The sequence below is a fragment of the Schistocerca piceifrons genome, chromosome 8 (genome assembly GCF_021461385.2).
Source record: "Schistocerca piceifrons isolate TAMUIC-IGC-003096 chromosome 8, iqSchPice1.1, whole genome shotgun sequence".
Taxonomy (NCBI): Eukaryota; Metazoa; Arthropoda; class Insecta; order Orthoptera; family Acrididae; genus Schistocerca; species Schistocerca piceifrons.
In genome coordinates this window covers 42206729-42225539 of record NC_060145.1, presented here as the reverse complement: position 1 = coordinate 42225539, position 18811 = coordinate 42206729, and positions in this window count along the sequence as shown.

The following is an 18811-nucleotide window of genomic DNA, read 5'->3' as shown; positions in this document are numbered from 1 at the left end:
CTAGTCCTGTACGCGGCGGATTACAGACTGCGAGGAAAGTCGGCCTGTCCACGCACAGGCGTTATGAGAATACGGCTCTGGATTCAGCTAGTATTAGGTAAGTCTCAGGTTGTTAGTTAATCAGTGTCCCTCAGGTATTGTTTTAACACCTTTCGTGATACCTCGTCAGCCAATTTGTTGAGAGATTGAAAAGTGTCTTCTCGTCTGAGCAAGTGGTGTCATGGTCGGGTAATTGGTCACGTAATGTGGATGCTACATCATTGAAAAGGGGGAACTCGTAGACCACATGATCGGGAGTACCCTCTGATACACCACATTCACACGCGGGCGTGGCCCTCTTCCCACACCGACATAAATATGCCGGGTAGGGCCCATGACCAGAGAGAAAATGGATCAATCCTCGGGTAGGTTCAAAGTATTTCATGCCCAGTCGTTCCCTGACATTTGGAAGAAGTTCGAATGTTCTGCGACCTCTTTCTTCTGCTTCCCACAATTCCTGCCATAAATGCTCGCCTCTTCGCCTTATCTCACGCTTATCCTCGACACCAATGCCTAATATGTTTTCTATCTTCGCGGTATTCCCTTTTTTAGCCAAGAACCACGCAGCCTGTTCTCTAATTTTGATGTCCAGGGGGCAGAGCCCCATTATGACTAATAGGGCTCCCCCTGGAGATGTCCTGTAGGCCCCCACAGATCTCAGTATCATATTGCTCTGAACTCTTCTCACCGTTATGGCGGGCATTACCCTCGTGAGCCTGTGTCCCCAGACTCCCGAGCCGTAACAAACCACTGATGTTAGGATGCTAATATGATGTAGTTTTATGAGGTAAGTGCGAAGACGAAATCTTTTATGTCCAAGCCGGCCTGAGTGGACGAGCGGTTCTAGGAGCTACTGTCTGGAACCGCGCGAACGCTACGGTCGCAGGTTCGAATCCCGACTCGAGCATGGATGTGTGTGATGTCCTTAGGTTAGTTAGGTTTCAGTAGTTCTAAGTTCTTGGGGAAGTGGTTCAAATGGCTCTGAGCACTATGGGACTCAACTGCTGAGGTGATCAGTCCCCTAGAACTTAGAACTAGTTAAACCTAAGTACCCTAAGGACATCACAAACATCCATGCCCCAGGCAGGATTCGAACCTGCGACCGTAGCGGTCTCGCGGTTCCAGACTGCAGCGCCTTTAACCGCACGGCCACTTCGGCCGGCAAGTTCTTGGGGACTGATGACCACAGATGTTAAGTCCCATAGTGCTCAGATCCATTTGAACCTTTTTTTTATGTCCAATGGAGATGAGACTGTTTAGTGCCTGGAGGGCTTTCTCGGTTACGGTGTCAATGTGTTTCCCGAAGTTCCACCTTTCGTCAGTCATGATTCCCAGGTACTGTGTTTCACGTCGCCGAAGAACCGGTGAGCCCTCGATTCTAACAGTTGGATTTCTGATCAGCTGACCTTTCAGCAGAATGTCCTTAGGTTAGCTAGGTTTAAGTAGTTCCAAGTTCAAGGGGAGTGATGACCCCAGATGTTAAGTCCCATAGTGCTCAGAGCCATTTGAACCACTCGCGGAAAACACGCGACCATTTGTCGCCGCAACAACCAGACATCCGCGATGGCTACACCGTTGAATCGGTGGTGATCGTCGTCGACACTACGACAGACGGCGCAGAGGGATGAGTCCGCCAGCCCTGTGACTTGAAGCCGCTGTGTAGTAGCATACTTCCCACAGATCGCATAATGTCAAGTCGACCTGAAAGAAACTGTGACGAATGTGCCGCCAAATCATAGTCCGTCGCAACACAGGGAACTTGCGCTCTACGAGGTTACAGGAGACACTGTGCAGGAAAAGGACACAGAAGTCCTTTGCCCGCGGCCGGCACGTTCGTGAGAGTACGGCGCGAGCATGACAGAGTTTTGGACCGGTGGGGAGAGGGATACGGCACAAGGAAGGCAAGTAAATGGCGCATAATGAAGGCCTCGACAGTGTTTACACAACATGGCCATCTAAAGTTCCGTCGCACGATAACGTACGTTCGTAAGACCAAGCCCTCCTGCACGGGGAAGGTATGGGGCAGAGGGGGTGGGGGGGGGGGGGGCGAGTAAGTGTGCCATAGCGTACTTGGAAGATGGAGCCAACCGTAAGAAAATATCCGAATGCCGCTTGACTACAACTTTCTGTCGTAATAATCGGCATCGTTAGAACCACCGCTAGACCACCAGGACTGACATATATTTGGATTATTCATCTACAGAGTGGTTATAACTAAAGTTAAACCTTCAGACCGCTGTAGAAATAACACCACTGGTCAGAATGACGACAAATTGCAACGGAATATTATCGGAAAAGGGGGAAAACGCGTGGAAGAAGAATAATAAATTCTTCCAAAATGTAGTAATAGATGGAGCTGTAAGCATCATAACTTAATAGTGGTCGACTACAAATGACAAATGAATCACAGAACAATGCCTAAGCTGTGCGTTTGCTGTTAAACAAACTGTACTACGCAGTGTGCATGGGTGCACAGGTGTGATACTGTTAGTTACGTAACCCCATCCTCCACGACAAGGTCATATCACATCGGATGGAAAAAATCGGTATTTAAAAGTCCTGAGTCCAAAAACCGCATAAAAAGCATCAATCAAAATCAAATCGGATTATTAAATTCCGTGCGACTGCCGCAAAACATGTCCAATATGCTCTCCACAGTTTTCTGCAACGAGTTGAAATCGAGAAACAACATGTTCCACAAGTGATCGAAGTGTTTCCGTGTAACGTTCAGAATGTGTTGCGCAATTCGTGCCTTCAATGCAGCTAAGTTTGCAATTGGAACACAACACCACATCTTTCAGGTAGCCCCACAGCCAGAAGTCAGATGGATTAAGATCAAGTGATCGGGACGGCCAGGCTGTAGGGAAATGGCGGCTGATAACTTTAACATTTCCGAAATGGCGCTTCAGCAGCTGCTTAACTGGATTTGCAGTGTGTGGAGGTGCGCCATCTTGCATAAAAATGATCCCATCCACACATCCACGTTGTTGGAGAGCTGAAATGACGTGGTTGCGCAAAAGACACATAGCGCTTACCAGTGACGGTACAGGTAACAGGACCGGAAGCACCTGTACCTTCGAAAAAATATGGCCTATGATAAATGATGTCGTAAATCCACACCACACAGTGACTTTTCAGGATGAGGTGGTACTGGTTGACTTGCGTGTGGATTTTCCGTTGGTCATATTGCAAAACTCCGTGTATTGACATATCCTGTCAGATGGAAGTGGGCTTCGTCTGTCCACAAAATCTTCCACGGCCAATCATTGTGCACTTCCATGGGAGCAAAAAATTCTAGATCAAAGGTCTGTCTTGCTGGCAGGTCAACAGGAAGTGACTCGGGCACATGGGTAATTTTGATTGGATAGCAAAGAAGGATGTTTCGTAGGATTTTACGCACCCTGCTCACGGGTATGTCCAATGTTCGGGGAATTCCCCGTGCACTATACGTTTGCACACCATCACTCGTCTCGTCCTGCATTCCTGTAGCCACTGCTTCCACTGACGACTCCCTCTACTAAGGTTGCACACCAAAAGAAGTCGATCATTTTCTCCAAACACACGGTAGTGATCGGACCGACGCCTTTTTTCAAACCCTTCAGTGTCCGGAACGTCTGCAGAGCGACGTGTGCACAGTCATCATTCTTGTAATACAGCTTTACAAGCAGAGCGCGATCCTGCATTGAGACAGTCATGGCGAACGTCGCAGACGCGAAAGGAGGAAAAGCCGAGCCGTGTACCTGGCTTGTTTATACCAACTGCAATGGGCCGTGCGCATGACAGGTGTTTTCATTTACGTATTCTAACACAAAAAATGGCTCTGAGCACTATGGGACTCAACTGCTGAGGTCATTAGTCCCCTAGAACTTAGAACTAGTTAAACCTAACTAACCTAAGGACAACACAAACATCCATGCCCGAGGCAGGATTCGAACCTGCGACCGTAGCGGTCTTGCGGTTCCAGACTGCAGCGCCTTTAACCGCACGGCCACTTCGGCCGGCTATTCTAACACATACAGCGCCATCTATTGATCAATTTTCACACTTCTTTTCTTCTGCCATAGGTTTTCTCCCTTCTCCGACAATATTCCGTTGCAATTTGACGTCATTCTGACCAGTTGTTTCTACAGCTGTTTGGAAGTTTAACTTTTATTATAATCATCCTGTATATTATAAGATATTCGCATATTCACTCATGAAAACCTGTAAGGTACTTCCCGTTGCCCTAGAATCATAAAATTTCACAAGAAGCGACGTTTTACAATACAAGTAAAGGAAAAACTCCGAAAATCGTTATTTTGTAATTACATCATGTAAAATATATTTTTTTGCAATTTTTTGCCTGTCTCTTTGTCTGTCAGTAAGACCCCTTTTTTTATCAGGAACGGGCAGAGGCATCAAGCTGAAAGTTAAGTACTAAGGGCTACAGTCGCTTGGCGGTGTAAATAATTTAAGCTTCTAAGTCAACGCAGTCAAAAGATAGCGCCGTATAGGTCACATATTTTGAGACTCGCAACCTCTGTCAAGCAGCTCTCTTTGCAATGATAAAAACTAGAATTACATGAAGAAAAAATTTCTGAAAGCATTTGAAAATAACAGATTTTAACATCTAAAGCCTTTTCAGAAAGCCGGCCGGTGTGGCCGAGCGGTTCTAGGCGCTTCAGTCTGGAAGCGCGCGGCCGCTGCGGTCGCTGGTTCGAATTCTGCCTCTGGCATGGATGTGTGTGACGTCCTTAGGATAGTTAGGTTTAAGTAGTTCTAAGTTCTAGGGACTGATGATCTCAGATGTTAAGTCCCATAGTGCTCAGAACCATTTGAACCTTTTCAGAAATTTCAAAACTTTATTTTTTTCTAAACAAATGAGAATTTAATAGCTGCAATTATTTTACGATGTAAGGTCATGTCTGATATTTCCACAAATAATTGTTTCACAAATGACATCTACGAACAAATAATTATGTAATATTTTTTGGTCATCTTATAAATAGTAACACATCTTCATGTTTGGATCTTCTTTCACTTCTAGGAACTTTGTCATCAAATGTGAGACAAAAATTTTTTGCATGTATATAAAACTAGGATGTAAGGTGTCAGGCAAATCCAACACCTTCCATGAAAACTCTGACATGATAGCAAATCCGGCAATAGGTCACATAGCTCCGAATAAATCCTGACATTAAATTAACCAAAGTAATACAATCAACGAGTGAGCAAATGGAACACCACAGACTAACACAAGAACGCCTAAATGTATGTCATACCTTCCCACCGTGAAACAGATGCAGTTCCGAGGGAAGAAACGAGAACAGAAGCAGAGAGCAGAGTCGTGTAGGCTAGAAGGCCCTACAATAAGGGACACCCACATTGCCGGCCGACTTCCAAGAGCATCCCCCAGCCCATGTTAAAAGATAGAGCCCTCCAGAACAACAGTATAGATCTTACGACAACACTAAAAGGGCCACACCAGCTGCAAGTTTTAGCGTAGCAAACATTAAAAAACATTGCCCCACCACGAAAAGTATAACGTTTCTCATTGGATAGACAGAATTTTTGTAGGCAGAGCTTAAGGTTAACATTGAGACGCTGATTGGTCAGTTGAAAACAGAGCCAGATACATTTTTCTTAAACCAACTTAGGTAAACAGTCGTAAGGAAGTTCGAGAGAGTTGCTACCGAGATGACGAGGTGTGTGGAGCTGCGCCAACCGCCGCCCCCTGACGCTGCCTGAACACCGACAAGGTAATGAACGCACGTGATGCCGCATAAGAGCGCATAAGGCTTCACTCAGAACTGCAGAAGTCTCATCGGTTACATCTCTTTTTATGTAATGCTAGTGTCGATCGTCAATTAAACTTCGTGGTATTCACATTTGCTGCTTGAAGTTAAAATCTGAAACGCAATGATTTTTCTGCTACATAATTACTGAGAAGCCACATCAGCCACTGTAATTTACGACAAGTTAAATAAGTAATTAAAGATAACTGAGGATCACTGTAGACCATTTTTGATAGTTTTCTCTTTTATGAAACTTAATTTAAACCTAGATTATAGATGTGATATGGCATAGGTCATCCTTCGATCCATTATAGAACTTGGAAACCCATTCAGGGAATATTCGTTCACATTTTTGTTGAAAGCAGTTGGTTTTTATCGTCCTGTATTAAAATATTTCCTTTTATAAATAGTGCAATTTATAAACAATTTTTTGTGAGTAGAATAAAAATTCCAATGGTAAACTTAACTGCTTTTTCGACGTTATTTTACCAGCTAACTAAAAATAGGAAAGCCTTGAACCCCTTCCACTAAATCTAGTTAGTATAAGATTCTTTTACAGGGAGTGCAGTGGAGCTGACGCTGAAATCATTAAGGATTTGATTACATCATCGCTAGTCTCACTGAACTCTTCTAAACTCTACATGTCATGTGTGGTCTGTCGTCTCCTTACCAGCAACAGGTCCCAGGTTCAAACTAGTCAATTCGCTAAACAACACGCTCAGAGCGTCGTTGCGCGAAAGTGGTAGGGAGACACGACTTAGAACAAACAGACACTACGCAGAATGTTAGAAAGGGCTGGACAAAAATATGGAGACACGAAAAACACAACATATTACCATGCCTAATAGGGTATAGGAAACCCGTTGACAATGGAAACAGCTTCCAGTCGTCTCGGAATGGACAAATACTGGTCCTGTATGGTTTTCAAGGGAATCTTATTCCGTTCTTCCTGCAAAATAGTGGAATGTTCAGGTGACTATGATGGAGGTGGACAGCGGTTACGCATTCTTCTCTCCACATTACACCACAAAGATTCAATAATAATATTGACATCAGTTGACTATGTTGGCCAGGGGGGAGGGGGGGAGGGTGCACCAATTCATCCTAGTCCTCACAACATCAGTCACGGACGACGATGTGAACAGTAGTCCTGTCCTCTAGAAGCACAGCGTCATATTGAGAAAAAAGCACTGTGCTACTGGATGGACCTAATCGGTCATTGGTGACACAACCCTTGACAGTAAAGCGACCTTGTAGCGTAACCGTGGGGTCCATGGAATACCACATACAGCTGCCCAAATTAACACCGAGCTCCGTCATGTTTCACTCTTGAGACTTAAACTCTGCCAGAAAGTAGAAACAGTCCTAAATAAGACTCATCCAACCAAATGACTTCCTTTCATTGCTCCATAGTCGAAGTTTTCCCGACACTGGCGTATTGCGTTACTTTTTGGTTCTGGAATTCCAGCGCTCTGCGGTTCCCAGTTTATGGAGCTCCCTTCGTGCAGTAGCGGTCCTGACAGGGTTCGCGGATGCGGAATTCAGTTCTACGGTGACTTTTGCATCTGTCGTCCTCTTATTTTTCTTCAAAATCTTTTCCAGTGACCGTCTGTCACGAACAATCAACACACACTTTCGTCCATGTTCTGACTTATCTGATGACGTTTTTCCACTTTTCATGTACGTGGCATAAATTTTCGAACCAGTGACTCTTTGAACACGAAACACTTCGGTTTCCTTGGTTACAGAAGAACCCACCATACAAGCACAAATGCCACGCGGGATTAGCCTAGCGGTCTAGGGGCTGCATTCATGGACTGTGCGGCTGGTCCCGGCGGAGGTTCGAGTCCTCCCTCGGGCATGGGTGTGTGTGTTTGTCTTTAGGATAATTTAGGTTAAGTAGTGTGTAAGCTTAGGGACTGATGACCTTAGTAGTTAAGTCCCATAAGATTTCACACACATTAGAACATTAGAACAAGCACAAACAATTTGCCCGAGTTCGAATTCACTTAGCTCCCACACGATACACTCACGTTCTAACGACAACTAACACATGCAACGAGTTGAGAACATTGCGTGGGTACTCATCTCTCTTTCGTGTAACCCTACATAAGAGTGGTCAGCGCTTGGCGACCTCCCTCCACGAAGCTCTTCACTGGATATGGTGACTTGCTTGCGGCAAGCCCATACCGCTCAAACTCTTAAACTAGTCTCTCCACCGTAATGGTGTTTGTCCTGTAAGTCTTTGGCTGTCGATTTTTCCTCATACCATTTTTCTTCCCGTTGCCTCTTGCCTTCTGGCAATGTGAGCAAAATATTTTAGCTGATTTTGGCTGAGAAGTGTCGACAATCTTGTTCTGATGCGAGCTGCCTTAGTATCGACTCATGTATGCAACCGGTGCTGTAAACAGTAACTAATTTTCGGTTTTGTATAAACTGTATAACCACAATGGGCCACCTATGTGCTCTTAACAGGACCAGTACTAACCTAAATATAAAAAAAATGAAGTAAACTTTCAAGCATCTTTTTTTTAATAAAAAGTTCACATCGTAACGTATGTCAATTTCGAAATATCTCAGTTACATTTCATAGAATTAAGTAGCACGAAACTAAGGACCTGGAAAATGTCAGTGAATTCCAGAAACTACAAGCTATCTTTACTACAGGGTACCTGGCAGATGCTGATTTCCTGCAGCGAACATTCCAGCCTGGAACACCGAGCGAGGTGGCGCAATGGTTAGCACACTGGATTCGTATTCGGGAGGACGACGGTTCAGTCTCACGTCCGGCCATCCTGATTTAGGATTCCGTTATTTCCCTAAATCACTCCAGGCCAATGCCGGGGTTCCTTTGAAAGGGCACGGCCGACTTCCTTCCCCGTCCTTCCCTAATCCGATGAGACCGATTTCCTCGCTGTCTGGTCTCCTCCCCCTACAACAACCCAAACTCAGTCCAGCCTGGAAAAAAACGCGAATTCACGTGCTCACTGTGCCTGATGTCATCAACAAATTCGACACTGCTCGTGTCAACAATCATAGTAAGCCAATAAGGGAATGGAACGATCCTACATTAAAATTAAAAAATTAATAAAAACCAGAAAGGCTGATTTCAATAACCTAAGTAGAAATTACTGAAAAAATAGCATTTCACTCATTTACAACTACGTATAGCCTTATACAGGTAGTAGTGAGTGCACAATATGACGTTATATCGTATCAATTATCAGTTTGTCAAACCTGCTACGAAGTTTTTCGCAACGGACTCCTTGTATAAGAATTTATCGGTTCACTTGCCGCGTCAGATCCGCAAAAAGACAGGGGAGCCACTTAACAATTCTGGCTTCTCTGACGAACTTGTGAAGAATTTAAGGCCAACAGCACCGAAGCATCCCAGGCTGTGTGGTCTGCCTAAAATACACAAAGACGGTGTCTGGTCAAGGCCAAATATTAGTGCTATCGCCTTTCCTACATACAGGCTGGCAAATAATCCAACTAAACTATTGACACCTGTAGTTGGTCGCACTAGACATCATGTTAAAAACTCACAAATGTTTGTTGATAACATAAAGCAAATGAGGATAGGCCTGAGTGCAGTCTTGGTTAGCCGTGACGTGGTATCCCTGTTTACGACAGTGCCATTGGAAGACACATTAAAACTGTTTGCCACCCACTTTTCCCCAAAAATTCTGAAATTATTACGGCACACTTTGACGACCATATATTCCTTGTATGGTGCAAATTATTGTGAAATGACTGAAGTAACATTCGTGGGTTCGCCACTGTCACCAGCCGTAGCTAACTTTTTCATGGAAGATTTTAGAGAGAGAGCGACGAACAGTGCTCCCTTCCGGCCATCTTGCTTCTTCAGATATGCTGACAGTACATTTTTAACCTGGCCACGTGGTAGTCAGGCGCTGAGCAGTTCGTTGGTCATTGGAATGGTATACAGGGTGTTACAAAAAGGTACGGCCAAACTTTCAGGAAACATTCCTCACACACAAAGAAAGAAAATATGTTATGTAGACATGTGTCCGGAAACGCTTACTTTCCATGTTAGAGCTCATTTCATTACTTCTCTTCAAATCACTTTAATCATGGAATGGAAACGCACAGCAACAGAATGTACCAGCGTGACTTCAAACACTTTGTTACAGGAAATGTTCAAAATGTCCTCCGTTAGCGAGGATACATGCATCCACCCTCCGTCGCATGGAATCCCTGATGCGCTGATGCAGCCCTGGAGAATGGCGTATTGTATCACAGCCGTCCACAATACGAGCACGAAGAGTCTCTACATTTGGTACCGGAGTTGCGTAGACAAGAGCTTTCAAATACCCCCATAAATGAAAGTCAAGAGGGTTGAGGTCAGGAGAGCGTGGAGGCCACGGAATTGGTCCGCCTCTGTTGTTGAGAAGCGTACGAACACTTCGACTGAAATGTGCAGGAGCTCCATCGTGCATGAACCACATGTTGTGTCGTACTTGTAAAGGCACATGTTCTAGCAGCACAGGTAGAGTATCCCGTATGAAATCATGATAGCGTGCTCCATTGAGCGTAGGTGGAAGAACATGGGACCCAATCAAGACATCACCAACAATGCCTGCCCAAACGTACACAGAAAATCTGTGTTGATGACGTGATTGCACAACTGCGTGCGGATTCTCGTCAGCCCACACATGTTGATTGTGAAAATTTACAATTTGATCACGTTGGAATGAAGCCTCATCCGTAAAGAGAACATTTGCACTGAAATGAGGATTGACACATTGTTTGATGAACCATTCCCAGAAGTGTACCCGTGGAGGCCAATCAGCTGCTGATAGTTCCTGCACACGCTGTACATGGCACGGAAACAACTGGTTTTCCCGTAGCACTCTCCATACAGTGACGTGGTCAGTGTTACCTTGTACAGCAGCAACTTCTCTGACGTTGACATTAGGGTCATCGTCAACTGCACGAAGAATTGCCTCGTCCATTGCAGGTGTCCTCGTCGTTCTAGGTCTTCCCCAGTCGCGAGTCATAGGCTGGAATGTTCCGTGCTCCCTAAGACGCCGATCAATTACTTCGAACATCTTCCTGTCGGGACACCTTCGTTCTGGAAATCTGTCTCGATACAAACGTACCGCGCCACGGCTATGCCCCGTGCTAATCCATACATCAAATGGGCCTCTGCCAACTCCGCATTTGTAAACATTGCACTGACTGCAAAACCACGTTCGTGATGAACACTAACCTGTTGATGCTATGTACTGATGTGCTTGATGCTAGTACTGTAGAGCACTGAGTCGCATGTCAACACAAGCACCGAAGTCAACATTACCTTCCTTCAATTGGGCCAACTGGCGGTGAATCGAGGAAGTACAGTACATACTGATGAGACTAAAATGAGCTCTAACATGGAAATTAAGCGTTTCCGGACACATGTCCACATAACATCTTTTCTTTATTTGTGTGTGAGGAATGTTTCCTGAAAGTTTGGCCATACCTTTTTGTAACACCCTGTATACATCCCAACTTAAGATTTACAATGGTGGTGGAGAAGACCGCGAAGTTACCTTTCTTAGATGTGCTGGTCGAAAGGAAATACGGTGGACGACTGTATACGGAAAACCGACGTATACAGATCTGTATTTCAATAGGCGTAGCTTTCACTATCATCAGGAGAGTGCTATGTTGAACATCTTAGTACACAGAGCCAGAACTAGTTCAGACATGGACCACCTCAGTTCCGAGATTAAGCAACTGAGGACGGTGTTCAGGAGGAACGGGTATTCTGGCCGTGACATTAGGTCAACGCTATTGAGACAACCAAGACACGATGCCGTACAAACAAGCCAAGGCGTGGCTTCCATTCTGCGGGGCAACGACAGCCATGGTTTCGCCTAAACAAGCAAGGAATGAGACTGGTCTTCCAACCAACCAGAAAAATTAAGGGAATGTTGCAATCCATTAAGGACAATCTCGGGAATTTATAACATTCAGCGCCAGTCTGACAAGAACTACACATGTCAATCTAAAGGGACGATTGCCCATCGTTACGTCCAGGATCAACTGCACTGGCATTTGTATGAATCAGCAGTGGTTTATTTTTCCTTTATTGTTATTTCGTACTCCTGTCGCATGTGTTCAGGGGTGGGCTGGCAGCGGCACAATTCGCTGCTCTTCGGCCAAGAGACTCATGAAATGCCACAGGAGAACAGTACATACATAAAATATGGGATAAGAGATGAAGTTCACATATGAGAGGGGGAAACGATGGGAGTTAAAATATATAAAAAGAGGGGAACTTTGACGAGGCACGTTTACATAAAATCCATATTTAATTAAAATAATACTCGATGGAGACGTAGCACATAAACACTGGCGGCACGAAGAGCTCAATTAAAAATGGCGTTCACAGTAATGAGAGAACACAAGACGACGACAGTGGACACACATAGCACTGATGTTACATACACGGCGAGCACCAAAACACGACAACGTAGCTGGATTAAAATTGGAAGGACCTGCCAAAAACGTGGGGGGGGGGGGGAGAGTGTCAGAGAGGAGGGAGAGAGAAAGATAGAAGGGGAGTTGATGGAGGTGGATGGGCAGGAAGAGGTGTAAGGGGGGAGCCTGTAGCACACCAGAGGTCAGGAGACATGGAGGGTGGGGAGGGGGCAGCCTAGGAGGGAGTGCAAGGACTGGGAAGGGAGAAGTGAGAAGGACAGTGGGCATAGGAGGAAGGAAACAGGGGTAGGGGAAGAACAGGGATCCGATCCCAAGGGAGGAGAGGAGGGGAGAGGAGGGTCAGAGTTGGAAGGAACGATAAATATTGGGGCGAAGCACATTATCCATGGTGAAGAGACATTGGAAGGGTTGAGGGTGTGGAGTTGGAGAGAGGGTGGGACACATTGGTAAAAGCGGAGGGGCAGGAGTGGAGCGGAGAGGAAAGGAGACACCTGGGGGTTACGGGATCAAGGCGGCAGTTGGTTAGATGATACAGATGTGTTCAAGGAAAAGGAGAAGATGTGGGAAGGGGATGAAGTCATAGAGGATCCTCATGGGGGACGGGATACAGATGCACAAAGTGAGGTGGAGCACATGGCATTCTAGGATTTGGAGGGCTTTATGGAATTTAGAAGGGGCAGAGATCCAGACAACACTGGCGTGACAAAGGATGGGACAGATCAAGGATTTTTAGATATGAAGAATGGTGGAAGGATGCAAGCCCCATGTCTGGCTTTGGATGGTAAGGAGATAGGGAGTCCATGTGAGGTGATGTCCAAGGGTGAGGCCAAGGTGTTTCAAGGTGGGGGTGAGTTGGATAGGACAGTCATAGATGGTGAGGTAGAAATCATGGAGCCAGAAGGAAGGGGTGGTACATTGTATAATGATTTATGGGTTTTAGAAGAACTGATTCAAAGCAGCCACTGGTTGCACCATGCGGTAAACTGGTTTAGGTGGGTTTAGAGAGAGTGCTGGGACCATTGAAGGGTAGGATAGAGGGCAAGGAAAGCGGTGTCATCAGCATATTGAAGGAAATGGTTAGCTAGGAGTGGTTTGTACATATCAGTAGTGTACAGGAGATACAGGAGAGGAGAAAGGACAAAGCTCTGAGGCACACCTATGATAGGGTAGAAGATGCAGTAATTGGTATTATGAATGGGGACATAGGAAGGGCAGTAGGAGAGGAAGAAGGCAATGAGACATATGGTGCTGATAGGAAGGGCATAGGTTTGGAGCTTGAAAAGGAACCCAGGAGGCAATACACAGTCACAGGCATTCTGGAGGCCAAGGGAAACAAAAATAGCATAGCAATGGGAGTCAAGTTGGAGGGAGAGAGGTGCATAAGGTTAAGAACTGGTCATCAGCTGAGTTGGAGGGCTGGAAACCATGCTGGGTAAGATGAAGAAATTGGCGTTAGGTTACGTCGTGATGGATATGGCAGGAGAGGATGGAATAGAAGACCTTACCAAACATGGAGATAGGGCATATGGGGCGACGGGACGATAGGAGGAGGTGTCGCAATGGGGTTTGTTAGGTTTAAGGAACAACAGGTACGGGATGTCTTCACAGGTTGGAGTAAAAGCTGGTTGAGAGGATGGTGTTGTGCAGGTGGAATGGTTGGCAAGGAAGGAAAGATGGCATTCCTTGAGGAGGCAGCATGTGATGCAATCGTCACCAGGGGCAGTGCTGCATTGGAAGTGGAGGATGAGTTTAATGTCTTGTGCTGTGATAGGAGCTTTCATTTCTGAGTGCAGTAACTGGTCGAAGTACTGGACACTGGAAACAAGTGGTGGGACAGTGGTATTGGTGTGGTCAAGGACATTGGGGAAGAGGGAGTAATCAAAGTGAGGGTCATCAATTAAGGAGAAGACTTCAGAGAGGTGGGAAGCAAAATTGTTAACTTTACTGAGGTTGTGAGGGAAAGGGTGGTTGTCATGGAGGAGTGAGTAGTGAGGGATAGGATGGCTAAAAGTAAGGCAGTGGAAGGCAGACCAGTACTTGGAGGAGTTGACAGGAAGGGTGGTGCTGAGGTGTGTGCATGTATGGCGCTAGTCCTGGCGTTTCTTTGCTGTCAGAATGTTTCGAACATATCTTTGTAATTGCTGGTGGCAGAGGAGTGTGTCCCAGTCACGAGTGCAGAGGAGGGAACGGTAGAGCCAGTGGGATTCATAGAGAAGGAGTGTGGCCTGTGGAGGAAGGGTAGGATCGTGGGGATGGATAAGTTTGGTGGGAATTTGGGCTGCCACAGCATCAGAGCATCAGTTTACAGGAGGAAGGATGAGACATGAGTGATGTCATCAGGATAATGGAAGGGGAGGGGTGGCTTCCAACCAGGGTATTGATGGATTCCCAGTAGGCATTCCAGCCAGCATGGCAGTAGTCGTGAGTGACTATGGGAGTGGCGACAGGATGGGGAACTGGGGGAGGCCAAGGAGCAAAGGAGATGGTGAGAGGGACAGGAAGCTGGTCGCTGCCAATGAAATCGAGAACTTCTGCAGTGATATGCCCAAGGAGGTTGGGAGAACTGAGGACGACATCGGGTGGGGGGGTGGGGACGCGGGGGGGGGGGGGGGGGGCGCTGAGAGAAGGGGACAAGGTCGCCTTGAAGGGTGGAAAGGGACAGTTTCTTTTTTTTTTTTTTTTTAAATAAGGCCTTCAGCCATCTTCAATTAAAAATTTGAAAACTGATTTGTTTAATAACTAAAATTTTGAAAGTCTGTTCTACCTGAACTTCTTGTTATCCTGGCCCTAAGTCCTGAGTTGTTCAATGTCCAGTGTGTGGCCTTCAGTCGAACTTTTACGTGAAATATTTTTTAAGATATGGCCTTCAGCCATCTTAAATCAAAATTTTGAAAATTGATTTGTGTAAAACAAATTTTTTTGAAAATTTGCTCTATCTGAAATTCGTGTTATCCAAGCCCTAAGCCCTGAGTTGTTCAATGTCTTGCGTGTGGCCATCAGCCGAGTATTCACGTGAAATATTCTTTTTAAACTAAGGCCTTCAGCCGCGTGTATTCTTTGAAGCAATTTTTTATAACTTGTGTTCAGGCCTTCAGCCGTTCTTGTTTTTGGTGTGTTTTTGGGCCTTCAGCCCAGGAGGTATCGCAAGTTTTCTTAACTATGCCTTCAGCCATATTGTTTTAACATGACCCTTTTTCGGTCGCAGGTTCGAATCCTGCCTCGGGCATGGATGTGTGTGATGTCCTTAGGTTAGTTAGGTTTAAGTAGTTCTAAGTTCTAGGGGACTTATGACCACAGCAGTTGAGTCCCATAGTGCTCAGAGCCATTTGAACCAACCATGATCCTTTTAAGTCAATGTGTAATTAAGTGGTTCTTAGGAAAATAAAAGTTTGTGTCTTTTGTGCAACTAACAGTAACTGACTACGGCTGCCTCCACAACCATAACCTGATCTGCTCTGTCCTGCAAAACCAGATTTCAACTTGCAGTAGAGCATTGTTACGATTGTGATATTGCCATTCCACTTACTGTTAGTTTGAATTTTATTTCTGTTAGTGTTGCACCATATTATTTTGGTTGTTGATTGTTTCAGGTGACTCATTTTGATGGCGCTCAGGCAGTGCCCGGGGATTGGCCTGTTGAGGAAGGACCACCTTGTTTATGAGTTTGCGATAAGGCGCCAGCCTATTCAGGGCAGTGTTCCGGACGTAGTGGCCCGCTTGCATGCAACCGTTCCTCACCCGGTTGACGTCATGGTGGAAGTGGCGGGTGAGACAGGAGCAGCCTTTGAATTTTTGTTTTGGGAGGCACTCAACATAGTGGCAGTCAGTTGGACAGGGTGCGGGCACAGTTAGTGCATTTAACCAATCGGATAGTGGATTTAGCCATGTTAGGTTTGGAAGATCATCATGAAATATAACCGTGGGATTGGGGTCTTTGGTTAATGCATTTCAGTAAGCTTACACGTTTAGAATTGTATGGGAAGAGGACTGAAGAGCGGGACTTGTTATATCAAGGGGGAACCGGGAGCCATCCCGGGGGTGGTGTTGTTATATCCTCTGCAAAATTAGACGCAGTGTTTGCCGAATTGCCTAAACCTCTGGCGTATTTATTTCGAGATATTACTGAATTAGTTGAAAATCGACTTGAACAGGTCGAAAACGTATTATGGTTGATGGTTCGTCTTGAACAACATGCTGCTGCCTTTCTCGTTCCATACCAAGTAGTTTTGTCACTATTGTATCCGTTAGCTAGAGGCGAGTTGTGGAAACTCATATGCCGAGCCATGGCAGAAGGGTTTTCCTTACAGCAATTGTGGGAGCTTGTCATTAACCAGAGACTGACCACCGGAGTTCGGAAACAGCTTGAGTGTCGTTACATGTGGGAGATGCAGCAGGATAAAGAAGAGTTATGCCAATATGTAGACAGAGTTCAGACGGCCTGCTTGGCCTTGTTGATCGATTTGCCAGAAAGGGAGTTGGTGTGTGCTGTTCTTAGAGGAACGCGAGTGGCGGATAAATCGCACTATGTTTTTCGTGATCGTCCTTCAACCTGGGAAGAGCTCTGTGCCGCTGTTGTACCGATATCTACGTTGCCGCTTGCGAACGATGTATGTCGTGAAGTTAAGGGCCAGACCACGGGCATTGTCAAGGGAAATTTCGAATTGCCTACATCGGCGGAGGCCGTTAAAAGGGGACCCCGGCGTTGCTTCAGGTGCAGTAGCAAGGCTCAAATGGCTCTGAGCACTATGGGACTTAACATCTGAGGTGATCAGTCCCCTAGAACTTAGAACTACTTGAACCTAACTAACCTAAGGACATCACACACATCCCTGCCCGAGGCAGGATTCGAGCACGGCTCATTTGGTGCGCTCTTGCGTTCAACCTCGCGCGCCCAGAGAACCTCGCGCGCCCAGAGAACCTCGCGCGCCCAGAGCCAATAAATGGCGCCAGGCTGGGCAGCGACCTGGGGATCGAGCCTTTAAACCTTGGCGTGCCTGTGTTGTCGCTCCCTCTTCACTGCCCTTGCCTTATATTTGTTCCGAGTAGGTGTGGAACCGATTTGTGCCCTTTTGGATTCTGGTAGCTCCCTTTCACTATTGAGCTTCGAATGGTTTCTTGAATTAGGTCATGTTACGAAACTTCAGTCGGTCCCTCCTCCGGTGCAGAGATGTCGGGTGGCCAATGGCCAAGTGGTGCCTCTGCATGGTTGGGTCCGAGGGAGTATATCGGTTGGGGATTTCTCCTGGCCCTTGTCATTAGCCTTGGTAAAGAAGCTGCCGATCGATTTAATTTTGGGGTATGATTTCATCAATAAAACTGGGTTAGTCTTGGATTATTCCGGGCACATTTTCTTCTTTAAGTTCACCCCTGCGGCGAAATTTGGTTTCTGTGAGTGTGCTAAACGTACTGTGCACCCAAATGCTCCTGGCTGTTGAGGCTGTGCCTAATGAGTTCAATCTTGCCCATCTCTCCCCACATCAGGCCGCCCAGTTACAGGATTTGCTACAGAGCTTTCCCTGAGCTTCTTTGTGATATGCTGGGCGTTACTCATGTTCTTAATTACCATACCCATCTATATGATGATATTCCTGTTGGGCAGTCCCCATATCGCCTCTTACCCCCTAAGGTGAAGGTACTGAGAGCTAAAATATCCAAAACGCTTCCCCTATATTCCTTGTCCCTAAGGATCAGGGATGGGATTTTAGGCCTGTTGTTGACTACCGGCTCCTGAACCCTAAGGTTGTCCTCGAGTCTGCTCCTCTACCTGATCTTCATAACTCCTTTACTTGGTTTGCCGGTGGTAATTGGTTTACTGTCCTTGATTTGAACCAAGCCTGTTATCAGATTTCCTTTAATGTAAACATGTTACTGCATTTTGTACTGACTGGAATCTATTTGAGTTTAACAGGGTTCCCTTTGGTTTGGCTACTGGGGCTGCTGTTCGTACTCGTTTGCTGGATAATATCCTTGGGGACTTGAAATTAGTCTGTGTGTATATTTATTTGGACGACTTAGTAATTTATGGCCATTCGTTTCAGGACCATTTGGATCGTATCTAGCAAGATTTTTTGAGGTTGCAGGGAGCCGGGTTAACTGTTAAACCCAGTAAAATGACGTTAGCCAGGCAGCAGGTGTTCTTCTTAGATCACCTAGTATCAGGTCAGAGTATTCGCATCGGACAGGAACGAAATAAGCATTAAGAGCTCTGCCTACTGATAAACGTGGAATTGCTAGGTTCACAGGCATGGCGAATTATTTTAGGCATTTTGTCCCTAATTTTGCTTAGTTGGCGGCTCCCTTAAATGAATTGCGCCGGAAAGGAGAGCGTTTTGAATGGGGACCTGCCCAAGAGGCCGCGTTTGAGCACATTAATGCAGCTATAGCTAACCCTCCCGTTCTCGGAGTACCGGACTTTAATAACAGGTTTATTGTCCAAACTGACGCATCTAATGCGGGTAGTTTGGCTGTCCTCCTCCAGGAGTTCGAAGGTCAGAGGCAGCCATTAGCGTATGCATCTCGTCGTTGGGCGTTTTGTTCGCGCTGGAGAA